Source organism: Mesocricetus auratus, unplaced genomic scaffold (assembly GCF_017639785.1).
Source record: "Mesocricetus auratus isolate SY011 unplaced genomic scaffold, BCM_Maur_2.0 Super-Scaffold_100014, whole genome shotgun sequence".
NCBI lineage: Eukaryota > Metazoa > Chordata > Mammalia > Rodentia > Cricetidae > Mesocricetus > Mesocricetus auratus.
Window position 1 is genome coordinate 38,649,258 of NW_024429197.1, and position 12,350 is coordinate 38,661,607.

General features: G+C 44.7%; 1 protein-coding gene across 2 annotated transcripts in view; it reads left to right on the forward strand.

Moving 5' to 3' along the window:
* The first annotated feature begins 270 nt into the window (after positions 1–270).
* The window catches only part of Jak1 (Janus kinase 1), a 115,445-nt gene continuing 103,365 nt past the window's right edge, over positions 271–12,350 (forward strand). For both annotated transcript variants that reach the window (XM_040757107.1, XM_005086635.4), the window contains exon 1: positions 271–486. The gene's annotated coding sequence lies outside the window, so the exon portion shown is untranslated. The remainder of the gene's footprint in view (positions 487–12,350) is intronic.

Sequence of the window (12,350 nt, forward strand, 5' to 3'; positions counted from 1 at the left end):
CGGTGTGCTGGGATTAAAGAAGCATGCCATTACACCCAACTCATACGAAGTTGTAAGAGGAAACTCGTAGAGAAGCCTGTGCGTGCGCGAGACCGGATGGGGGCGTGGCGTGCAGGCAGGGACTCCAGCCAGGGTTCCTCAGGCTCCGCCCCACCGAGTGTGTGGGGGAGGCAGCTTCTGACGTCACGGAGGGCCGGCCGGACAAGGGGCGTAGCCAACTGGGGCGGCCCCGTGGGGGACGGGGTCTGCGGTGGAGGGGCGGGGCGCTGGCGCGTCCTGGAGCGGAGGCCGCCGCAGCCGCCGAGTAGCCGGCAGCTGCTGACGCGCCGCGGGCCCGCGCCCTTCCCTGCTCGTCCTCTCGGTGCCTCTTCTCAGCCCCGGGTGTCCACGCCGGGCCCCCGCACAGCTGGCCGAGTCGCCGGCCGGACGCCCGACTCGGGCGGACGCTGCGCCGAGGAGCCGCGCGGCCCGGCGCACACGGAAGTAGTGAGTGTCACGGTGGGGAGGTGGAGACGGCCGCGGTCAGCTCGGGGACGGTGCGAGGAGCACGAAGCGGGGCGACCCGGGCGGCCGGGGTGGCAGGGCGGGGATTTCCAGGCGGCGGCCGGGAGGGGAGGGGAGAGATGGGGAGGGCCGCTCTGCTAACAGCGGCCCGCGCCGCCGACATCCTGTTTATGGCCCCGCGGCCTGCGCGCCGACGGCCCCTTGCGCTGCTGGGACAGCCCGACCGCAGCACTCGCCGAGGGTCGTGGCTGGCGTCCTGCCTGGTCGGCTCGTGCAGGGGGACTTTCTGGGTTTTGGGACTGCGTGGGGCGCGCCCGGGAACTCCGGACCGCAGTTTGCTGGGAAGCAGCGTGATGGAGGGCTGTGGGTGAATGGACAGGGGAGAGGGGACTGCCAGCCCTACCCAAAGGGACCCGATTCATCGAAACTGGGTCTAGTATCCGTGTGGCTCCCCAACTCCTTGCACCGTTTCCGTGTGGCCGCCTGCAGTTGCCTCAGATGCAGTAGGAACCCCCGGAGACACTCCCAGGCTCCTGGGATGCCTGTTTACGGAGGAAGTTCTTTAGGGAGACTAGATCCGAGGTGTGGTTATCACCAGGTGCCTGTGCGCCCCCTTAGGAGGTGTATTCTCTGTGATTTCCCGGGGAAGGGGGGACAAGGACTGCGCCTTAATTGAAAGTCTTAATTCACGGTTGTGACCTGTCTTCTGCTCCTGCTTGGATACACGAGTATCCTCCCCAGCCATAGAGTTCAGTCGCAGCTACTTAAGGTAGTATAAAATTGCCATTGTTTCTTTCACGGAAGAAGGCACGAAAACCTTGGGTCGTTAAATAAGTAGAACACGGAGACAAGTATCTAGTCTTTGGGTGTTGCCCTCCCCTTTTAAAAAGAAAATATTTGAGCTATGTGTGGGCATATATACAGTGTAAAAAGCTTTTGAAAAAAGATAAACATTTTATATTGATTAAATCTTTGTTCCTGCCTTTCCAAAACTACATTTTGTGTTGCTTATTGCTTTTGATTTTGGAGACTCTGATGTTTCTCAAGTACTAGGATTTGGGGTGGTGTGAAGCAAGAGCACACGCACCCCCTCACCCCCTGACTCGGTAGTGCCCAAGTTGAGAGATCATGTGTTGAGGCACCAGGTGAGAAATAAGATTTGGGGTGCTGTGTGGCAAGTCATTTCATTCCTGGCTTCAGTTTCTCGAGATCCCGGGGGCACTTTTTAATTGAAGGGTCAATGTGTCCCTTTACACTTTGTGGTGGAGGTTAATGGAGACTACCAGCCAGCCTTATAGACAGCTCTGGTATAACATGCTTTGTAATACTCAGTAAATCTCTCTTCTGTATGGATCTAGAGCATGTTGAAAGAAACAGATACATCCTACAGAAGAAAGTGTGGGCATTATGAGTAGTAATTACAACTTAAGTCGATGTATCATATTAACTAGGCACTTAAGACTGTATTTCAGTTTCTCTACACTGATGTAATTTTTTCTTTCTCAGATTTCACTGTTAGGCTTCATATTGAAAACAGCTAGTTTAAACTGTTCCAATCCCATGTCACAGGACACTATTTACTGGCCCTGGGAAATGATGCTAGAAAGTGAATGAATATTGGTACAATATTCAGACCTTTCCCCAAATGTAACCATGTTCTATTTTGTTGTAATTTTCCGCATGTGTTAGTATCAGTTTGGCTTACCAGGAAGATCTTTGTCTTTCTGGCTACTTCTGGTGTCCTTCCTTTACAAATTTAAGGTGCTGGGGAAGTTAGGCTGTAAAATCTTTAATTCAGGAAGCTGCTGTAAAAAGCTAGTGAAAAGTACGGAGTTTTGAGGATAGGGTTGCTTTTACAGGACTATGTTTGCCTTCAATTACATGAGAGAGCTTAGCCTTGGGATTTCCAAAGAAGACCATGAAGTCTGCCGATTTAAACGGGCTTACCTTTACAAACAATAATGGTTCTAAAGAAGACAGATCTCAACAGCACATCACCAGCCATGGATCTTAATACTGTCCAAAGACATCACTCTGTTCTTCCGAATAACTTGAAGAAACACATGTATTTGTAGAGAAACACAAATGAAGCAACTACTGAGACTATATGTATACTTAGACCCAGCTTTATACAGAGAACACTAGTTGTAAATAATTGTATTAATAGAAAACATTTTACAGCCCAGGGAAGACAAGACAGGACATGTGTTTTCTGTCAGATTTTCTGTGTTTTCTCCATTAAGCACACATATTCTGTATATCTTTAGTATAATCTAGTGAGATGATAATAATCTGCTAGATTTATTGTCTGAGATATGCTTATTTGTACAAAGAATTTTTCTTTTGTTTTTGTTTTTTTGAGACAGGGTTTCTTTGTGTAGCACTGGTTGTCCTGGAACTAGTTATGTAGATCAGGCTGGCCTTAAACTCAGAGCTCCTTCTGCCTTTGCCTCCTGAGTGCTGGAACTAAAGGTGTGTACCACAACTCCTGGCTTGTGTGCAAAGAATTTTTAAAAAATAATTTTCATGTAGCTGGGGAGATGGCTCAGCAGTTAATAGCACTAGCTGTTCTTCTAGAGGACCTGGGCTCAATTCCCAGCACCTACATTTCAGCCCATAACTGTCTTAATGACAGTTGCAGGGGATCCAATACCCTTAAACAGACATGCAGGCAAAACATCAAGGTACGTAAAAGTAAATCATCTGAAAAGTTAAGAAAACTAATTTTCACATAAAGAATTTCAGGTGGACAGGAAATTGGCCATTGAAGCAGAATCTAGCTGAGCAAGCAACTTATGATGTTCTCTGATGTGCTGAGGCTTAATGGTACATGGAGCCCTGCCATTCAATAGAGATGCTTGAAGGAGCCTTGATGAATCTTTCAGACTAGTGGTTAACAGCTTGGTAAAATTTCAGGCTCAGGGAGACATTGCTATCTCTGGGGAGTTTTCGAAGTTACACCCTGGGGGAAAGGTGGCATCTGGTGGGTAGAGGCTGGGTATACTGTTAAACACCCAGTAATGCACAGGACAGCCCTTCCAATAACAAAGCATGACCGGATCAAATTGCCATTAGTGGTCAGGGAGAGATCATGCTTAGGGATACCAGGTGAGAAAAGAGATATGGGGCCCATGTTGTGGCGAGTTGTTTCATTCCTGGCACTGGCTTTCATGTTCTAGAAACAAATGAAAGCACCCAGGTTAGTTATTTTGCAGTCTTGTGGGGAAGCCAGTATTTAATGCAAACATAATGCACGGAAGCCCAAGGACACACAAACTAGAGCAGCTCTGAAGAAACTGCATAATGAATTGTTAAATAGAGTGGAAGCTGGTGAGGAAGGCACTAAGTTCAGTGCTGAGTGTAGAACAGGAGGGATGGTTTAATGTTATTGAATCACTATTGTTTTTGTAATGGAGGATTCATTTAGACCTTTTTGTGTGTAGTTTTCTTCCTTTTTTTAAAATACAAAACTCATTTTCTCACGACAAGGAGGAAATTCACTGTAGAAAAATAAGAAAATGTAAGAAACTAGAGGAAAAAAAAAATCCCCCATGCTCTATTGCTTTTCCCATTAAAGACAGTCACATTCATACCACATTTCCTTTGAGCATGGTTAAAATCGGAAGCAGACTTCCATAGAGGGGAGCAGAGCTGTTGGTGGCCCAGTGGGAGAGGGGAGTGGATGCTACTTTTTAAAAAAAGATTTAATTTAATGTATTTTATGTGTATTGGTGTTTTGTCTGCAATCATGTCTGTGTGAGGATGTTTGGTCCCCTGGGACTGAAGTTACAGACAGTCATGAGCATCCATGTGAGTGATGGGAGTTGAACCCAGGTCCTCTGGAAAAACAGCAGTCCGTGCTCTTAACCACTGAGCCATCTCTCCAGCCTTGAATGCTACTTATTTCTGTGCCCTCCATTTTCCCCTTTTAAATAATTCTGACCAAGTGAGGTGTAGTACTTAGCACTTGGGAGGCTGGGGCAGGAGGAGTGCATGAATTCAGGAGTTGGGGGTTCAGACTGGGATAGGAGTAAGAGATATTTTCCTAAAAAATACTGTAATATAGAGGTCCACAGACATTGACTAATCAGTGCTGATGTGTTTTGTAAAAGTACCAAGCCCTGTCCTTAGTCCTTTGGTTGTTTTCTCTGCTTCTTGTGCTCCTCGTCCTCAGTGAGGTATGACACTGTAGCTTCCGATCTAAAAAACTTTCTGGTAGCATGGTTTTAGACAGCTGCCATGTTGAAATGCTGGGGTTTCAGGGTTAGGAAACAAATTCCTGTGAATGCTCTTCCCTTTGAAGTACACCTACACTTCTGGCAGTTGTGGCAACCAGAAAGAATAAAACATGAAGTTCCTTTCTGTGATACCTGCACTTGAGGTTTTACGATGTCGGTTCTTCAGATCATTCCCCAGTACTCTGAGTACATCCCTTAGTCCCAAGGCAAGATGTGCAATAGCAGCAAAAGGAAGAACTGTTAATTATTGTTGTTTTGAGATCTGGTCTTCCTTTAGCCTAGGCTGATCTGGAACTTTGTATGTGATCTCAGATGTTGCGATCCTCTTGTTTCAAGCCTCCCAAGTGCTGGGATTAGAGATAGGAGCCAACAGGAACATTCTTTTAAGTGTACTCTGGCCAAAGACAGCTGACATTTGTTGTGATATTTTTAATCTATGTAACTGGTTTATTTAATATCTGAATTCATGTGACACTTTGTGTATCTATTTGTTAATTCAGTAAATAGGTATTGGCCTCTTACTAATCATAGTCACAGAGAGTGAATAAACCAAATAAAATACACAGGAATCCCTGCCCTCATAGGGTGTGCAGTCTGGAAGAAAAACTTTGAGGGTGTACCAGTTTTGGTGGCATGGATTACACATGTAGAACAAGTGAGTGCCACGGGTGATTGCAGAATGTCCTACAAACCTTCAATGTACTCCTTCCCAATATGAAGATTAAGGAGTAGCTTATGGGTTTTTTAAAAAATATATTACAAGTCAATTCATTCTTTTTTATACACAAACATCTCTTGGTACCTGCTAAGTGCTTGCCCCATGACTAAGGCACAGCTTATATGTAAACAAACTTGCTGTGTATAAGTACAAATAGTTTTTACAGTGGGAGTGGTGCTACAGCAGAGGTGAAAATTAAGACTATTAGGGTCTCTCAGGAGAGCTAGATTCTGCTTACAAATGCTTTTTAAAAAGAGATGGGGTGGAGTTGGGAGGTGGCTGAGTGGATGAAGTGCTTGTAGTTTGCAAGCATGAGGATCTGAGTGTGACCCCCAGCACTCATGTAAAAGACTGGGTGCAGTGGTCTGTGCTTGTAATATCAACACTGGATTGGGGATCCCTGGGACTTGCTGACCAGCCAGGCTGGCCAAATATGTGAGCTCCAGGTCCAAGTAAGAGATCCTGTCTTATTTTTGGAGGGGAGGTAGAGTCTGTGTGTAGTCCTAGCTGTCCTAGGAACCTGTTATAGAAATCTGCCTGCCTCTGCCTCCTGGGATTAAGTGCTAGGATTAAAAGTGTGTGCCACCACTCCTGGCCCTTAGATTTTTTCTTTTTCAAGATACTGTCTTAAAATACAAGGTTGGTAGCTCCCAGAGAGCATGTGAGATTGACCCATGATGCATATGGACACATACCCTCCACATGCATGAAAGTGTGTACCTCTTCACACAGAAAGATGGGGCCAGGGTCTTGCTCCTAGGATCAACTACTTCTGCCTCAGCCTCCCAATAGCTGCTCCTTGGGGCACACACTGCTGCATCTGGCAGGCAGCCAGTGGTTTTGAAGAGGCTTCATTTGAGTAGGTCCTTGATGACTGTGTTTTCCTCTGTTCTGAGGGTCAGATGGGATGCTAGGAATACATACAGTATGAACAAAGGCTTGAAGCAGAGGCAGCCATGTACAGAAGATTGGTGACAGACTTATTTGCTGGCACCAGTTAGAGCCCAGTCTTCTCAGGAAAGAGCAGGAGGAGGTGAGACAGTTTGGGATTGGCTTATACGCAGGGACTCTTGAGTCTGAGAGCAGGAAGAGGTCAGGACTGTGGCTTCTGTCCAGAGGATGATAGGGAAGATGAGAGCATTTGAGGTTTGAGCTCCAGAATGAAACAAGCAAATGTGAAGCACTTTGTGTTCTCTCCAGGCTCGGCTTCTACCCTGTGCTACACCACTCCTTGCTTCTCCCCAGCAGCAAAAATGCTGCATTTAGTCACCACTTCTCAGTTCTGGAGTCTACCAGGAAACAAGGAAGCCTAGAGTTCAGCTAGGTGGCAAGAAGTCCATATATGCTTTCCCTGGAGTGCAGCAAAACCCACTTTGAGTTGTTTTTTAAAGTTATCAAGTACTCTGACAACTGGTTTTCAAGTCAATCAAAAATTAAATACAAGGAATCTTAGAGATAGGCATAGTTGGAGAAGGTGGGCAGGAAGGTACATCCTTGGAGGCACAGGGCTAATTTTTGTCTTAGTGATTGAGGAATGAAGGGATTGTGCAAAGCGAGACCACAGCCAGAGTGAAACAACCTGGGACACTTACTGGAGAGGGAATCTGTGGTGTTTAGTGTAGCAATTTGAAATTGTCACTATGACCAGTGTGGCTGATACTGGTTGAGTGTGGCGTCTAGAAGGGTTATGTTGTAGAGCATGAGTGAACTGAAGGGGGAGTTCAGGTCTGTAGCTGGAGAAGCCATTTCACACACCTTGCTCGGAGGTTGGCTGGTGTGCAAGTGGGGGACAGAGACAGGGTCAGACACTGCTCTCAGGATTTCTCCAGGGCAAATTCAAAGAGGTGTTTCCTTAGCATGAAAATCCTGCAAGCAATCTCTACTTTGCTGAGGGAATGGGATGGGAACAGCTGCTAGACAGAACTCTAGTGCCTACCAAGCTGAAGGGATGGACTCGGCAGCTTATTACACCTCACTAGAAAATAGATTGATTTATTGCATGGCAGGCTTTCTCTTCTCCCTTCCTTTTCCTGTTTGTTTCTATAAAGATTTGTTTTTATTTATGTGGGTGTGTGTATCTGTATGAATGTATGGCACTGAACAGGTACCCACAGAGACTTGAAGAGGATCTCCTGAAACTGGAGTTACAGGGAGTTTGAACTGTCTGGTGTAGGTTCTGGGAACTGAACTCTGGTCCTCTGGAAGTCCTCTTAACTAGTGAGCCATCTCCAACCCTCATTTCCTGGTTTTGATGATCTGTTTTGGACACTCTGAACCCAGACTGTGGATTTAGCTGAGAGCAAGTTATTACTGTTTTTATCCACAGAGTAGGTAGAGACAGTATCTACTTCCAAGATTATTTGAGGATTGACTACTAAAAAGTTTGGAATGGTATCATGCACATACTTTGAGGTAAAACTGTCTAACTGTTTTATTTTTTAACTTAAAAAAATGATTGGTATTAGCCAGATGTTGGTTCATATCTTTGATCCCAGCACTTGGGAGGCAGAGGAGGCAAATCTCTTGAGTTCTAGACCACATCAACACCACTGACAAAAGGTTGGTATGTATTCTTTGGGTCAGTTTTTAAAAAGCTTAAGTTATATTCAGAATGTTTAAAGATAGTATGGCATGTCCCCTGAAGATGTCAAACAAAGAATACCTGATATATTGTATTTTTGAAAGATTTCTGTTAATAGTGGGTATAAAGGCAGTTAACATTGATGAATTTTTTATACAGGCAGCATGCCAGATGCTAGATAAATTAAGTTTTTCTTTAGTTTTAATGAAAAATGAGAAACATAAGTGCTTTTCTGTAAGTTCTGTAGAAGCTGTCCAAGATATAGTTTAGGAGCACATTGCACATCCTGGAGGACCAGGGTAAAGGTGCTGTTCAGCTTCTATGACTTCATGTGTGTAGCCAATAGTGGGCTGCTGGCACAGACACAGGCACACCCGCTTGTGAAATGATGTCTTTACGGTTGTGTTAACATTAAATATTTTATAAAGGAGATAATACTCCAGGGAACTTTGCTGCCTAAAGAATTATAAGAACTTAAAGGAACTTTCAAGCGTATGTTGTTTCCTCTTCTACAGTTTCTATTCTATGTATATATCATACTTCCCTGAAGCAAGATCTACCCCAAACAGAAAATTATTGGGGGGCAGTCCTTTTTCCTAGTTATGTGTGTATGCTTATAGAGATATGTGTATTTTAAGTGTATTTCATTCTTAGCAACATTCTTGTTGGACAAATTTATTGAATTTAAGTATTGGCAAAAGACAATAAGCCGGGCACAGTCGTGTACACCTTTAATCTTAGCACTTGGCAAGTGGAGGCAGGAGGAAGAGCTCAGGGTCATTCTCAGCTATGGAGAGTTTGAGCCCAGCCCAGGTTACCCGAGCCTCTGCCTCAAAAACAAACAGGCAAGCAAGCAGAGTAACAACCTCCTCCTCTTCCCTTGTCAAAAGAAAGAAAGAAATAGGTGAGAAACGGTGGTTGGAACAGCAGTCTTGATACCATTCTTTTTTTAAAAAATTTATTATTATTTATGTTATGTGTTTTGCTTACATGAATTTATGTGCACTGTGTTCATGCAGGAACCTGCAAAGGCCAGCCAGATTCAGTTACAGGGCACTGTGAGCCATCCTATAGGCACTAAGAATTGAACCCAGGGCCTCTGGAGAGCAGCCAGTGCTTTTTTTTACTGAAAATATTTTTATTTTACATACCAACACCAGTTCCTCCTCCCTCCCCTTCTCCAGGTCATACATTCCCCTTCCTCCCCTTCTCACCATCCATTCCTCATAGAGGGTAAGAAGCCAGTGTTCTTAACTGGTAATCCATCTGTCCAGTGCCATTCCCCCCCAAGACAGGGTTACTTTGTGTAGCTTTGTAGACCAGACTGGCCTTGAACTCACAGAGATTCTCCTGTCTCTGCCTCCTGAGTGCTGGGATTAAAGGCGTGTAACACCACCACCCAGCTCCAGTCCTGTTCTTACCCATGTGCTTTGACAAAATTACATATAGCTGAATCTTTTCTTGTCTTCCCATTAAAGATTGAGAAAGACAGAAAACTCCAGTCTAATCTGTGGAGAGCAGTGGTGCCAAGGGGGCGTTCACCTGACTCTGTGGAAAGACTGCCTGGAGAGATTTAAAGAGTGAACTAGGATGTAACATTTTTAGGTAGCTTGGGTGAAGAGGCTGGTCTGACTACACAATAAGAACAATTTGTAATGAATGCAACTATCATTTATTTTTAATAACATCTTAAAGGGCTTAAGGGTATTATAACTGCTCACCAATTAACCATGATTATATCTGTGGGCTTGTTTACATAGTTAATACAGTTAATTTTCTCTGACCATGATGAGGCTATAATTTATAGCAATTTTTTTCAATTAGTAGAATTTAAAGTAATCTTTCGTGCTGGTTGGTGGGTTGCTGGCAGAGAGGCACAGGCAGACCTGCTTGTAAAATGATGTCTTAGAGTTTGTGCTGGTGGTGTGTCTGAGACACACACACACACACATGCACACACATGCACGCACGCACCATTACGCACGCACGCACACACACACACACACACACACACACACACCAATACAGAGAGAGGGTGGGGGGATAACCTGCTAGATATGTATCTTCCTGTGGAAAATCTTGTTTTTAAGTTGATTTTTTTTTGGCCCCACACAGGAAGGCAGGCAGATAGAATTTGCATTATGAAGATAATTTTTTTTGCCTCACATACCTCCAAATACATTTTAGGATTAGTTTGCATAACTTAGACTAAAGTAAGTAGCATATGCATTGCCTAAATTTTGCATACTGCTTGATTTAGTTCTGCTAGAGCCACTCTAAAATGCCAACTGTTTGCTGATCCTTGTGCATGTGTTACCTCATTGGGAAACTCAGCTGATGTCTGCTGGCACTTCTACAGTCGCTTGTTTACAGAGATCTTCTACTCAGGGTGCTTGGACGTAGAGGGAGCAGGGGGTTATAGGTTGGATTGGCCTGAACGTAGATTGTAAGCCCTCTTGATGTGGCTTTAGGAAGTAGGCCACGTCTGATAATGCAAGCTGGCCAATATAAAAATGCTCTCAGGTTTTTACCTTGCTTTATGATTTAGCAGCTCTATGTAGATCATGATATGTGCAAACAAAGCTGGCCTGACTTTGTCTTTCAGGTTTCTTGCTACTAGAAAAGAGTGATTTAGCAGTTAACCAAGTGTTTGTGATGTTTGTGTGAAGTGTCAGAATAGATGTCTCATTGGTTCTAAGACAAAGATGGAGTAGTAAGAAGCGAGCAGGCTCTGGACAGTAAGGTTTTTTTACACTAAGATCTGAAAGAGGCTGTGCTAAGAGGTTAAGAAACTTTTCTGTCTCTGAAGATGCTTCAGTATTTAAAGGGCTTGCTTCCTGAGGACCTGAGTTCCATTCCCAGAATCCACATGGTGGAAGGAGAGAACTCACTCCTGCAAGTTGTCCACTGACTTCCATTGGATTCCCTCTCTGTCTGCCTCCCTCCTGTGTGTGTGTGTGTGTGTTTAAAAAAGAAAACTCAGGTGGAGAATGACTGAGGAAGACATCTGATGTCAACTTCTGACCATAATGCACACACGGACTTGTACACACCTTTGCAGGTACATACACATGGGTAATATATACACACATGCAGGCACACACATGGGCATGTACACACACATGCAGACACACACACAGACATGTACACACACATGCAGACACACACACAGACATGTACACACACATGCACACACACATGTACACACATGCAGACACACACATGTACACACACATGTAGGCACACACATGGGCATGTACACACATGCAGGCACACACACATGGGCATGTAGACACATACAGGCACACACACATGGACATGTACACACACATGCAGGCACACACACATGGGCATGTAGACACATACAGGCACACACACACAGACATGTACACACACATGCAGACACACAGACATGTACACACACATGCAGACACACACACAGACATGTACACACACATGCACACACACATGTACACACACATGCAGACACACACATGTACACACACATGTAGGCACACACATGGGCATGTACACACATGCAGGCACACACACATGGGCATGTACACACACATGCAGGCACACACAGACATGTACACACACATGCAGGCATACACACATGGACATGAAGACAATATGCAGATCCACAAAATAAAGATTTCTGGTTAAAAGAAACAGCATATGCAAAGTCTTTGAGGTAGGACAGACATTCTGTAGTATATACAGAGAGGAAAAAGGGACTGGGTTGTGAGCTAGGTGACCCTTGGTCAGGCAGTCCACTATGGTCCATAATACTTTGGGCTTTCTGGTGTGGTGAACAGGAAGTCAAAGGTTCTAAACTGGGGAGTAACATGATGGGACTGGTATCATTTCTTGAAAAAAGAAAATGAACATAGAACCCCATTTCTCATTCTTGTTCTGGGGGCCTCCTCCCTTCACTGCATCAGTCTGCTGCCAAATGTCTTGAAATCTTTGATTTCCTTGCACCCAATCATTGTTTAACCCTTTACAAACAGACTACTGTCTTCATATTCTAGGTTGCTCCATTGAGTTCCCCTTGCAGTCATGTGTTGACCCCCCTTTGCTGTGTAAAACAGTTCCTTGATGGCAGATGCCCCCAGCTCCACTGTCTTCTGGTGTCCGAGGCACAGTAGTAAGCACTTTTTTCTCTTGTATCTATCCTCTTTGTGGGTAGATGTGTTCTCCTCCAGGGAGGTTCTCCTCAAGGTTCATGTGTTGTGTAAACTGTGTAGATGTCCCACTTTTGCCCATGTTCAGTTCTTTTTATTCCTTCCTCTCCAACTCCTTACCT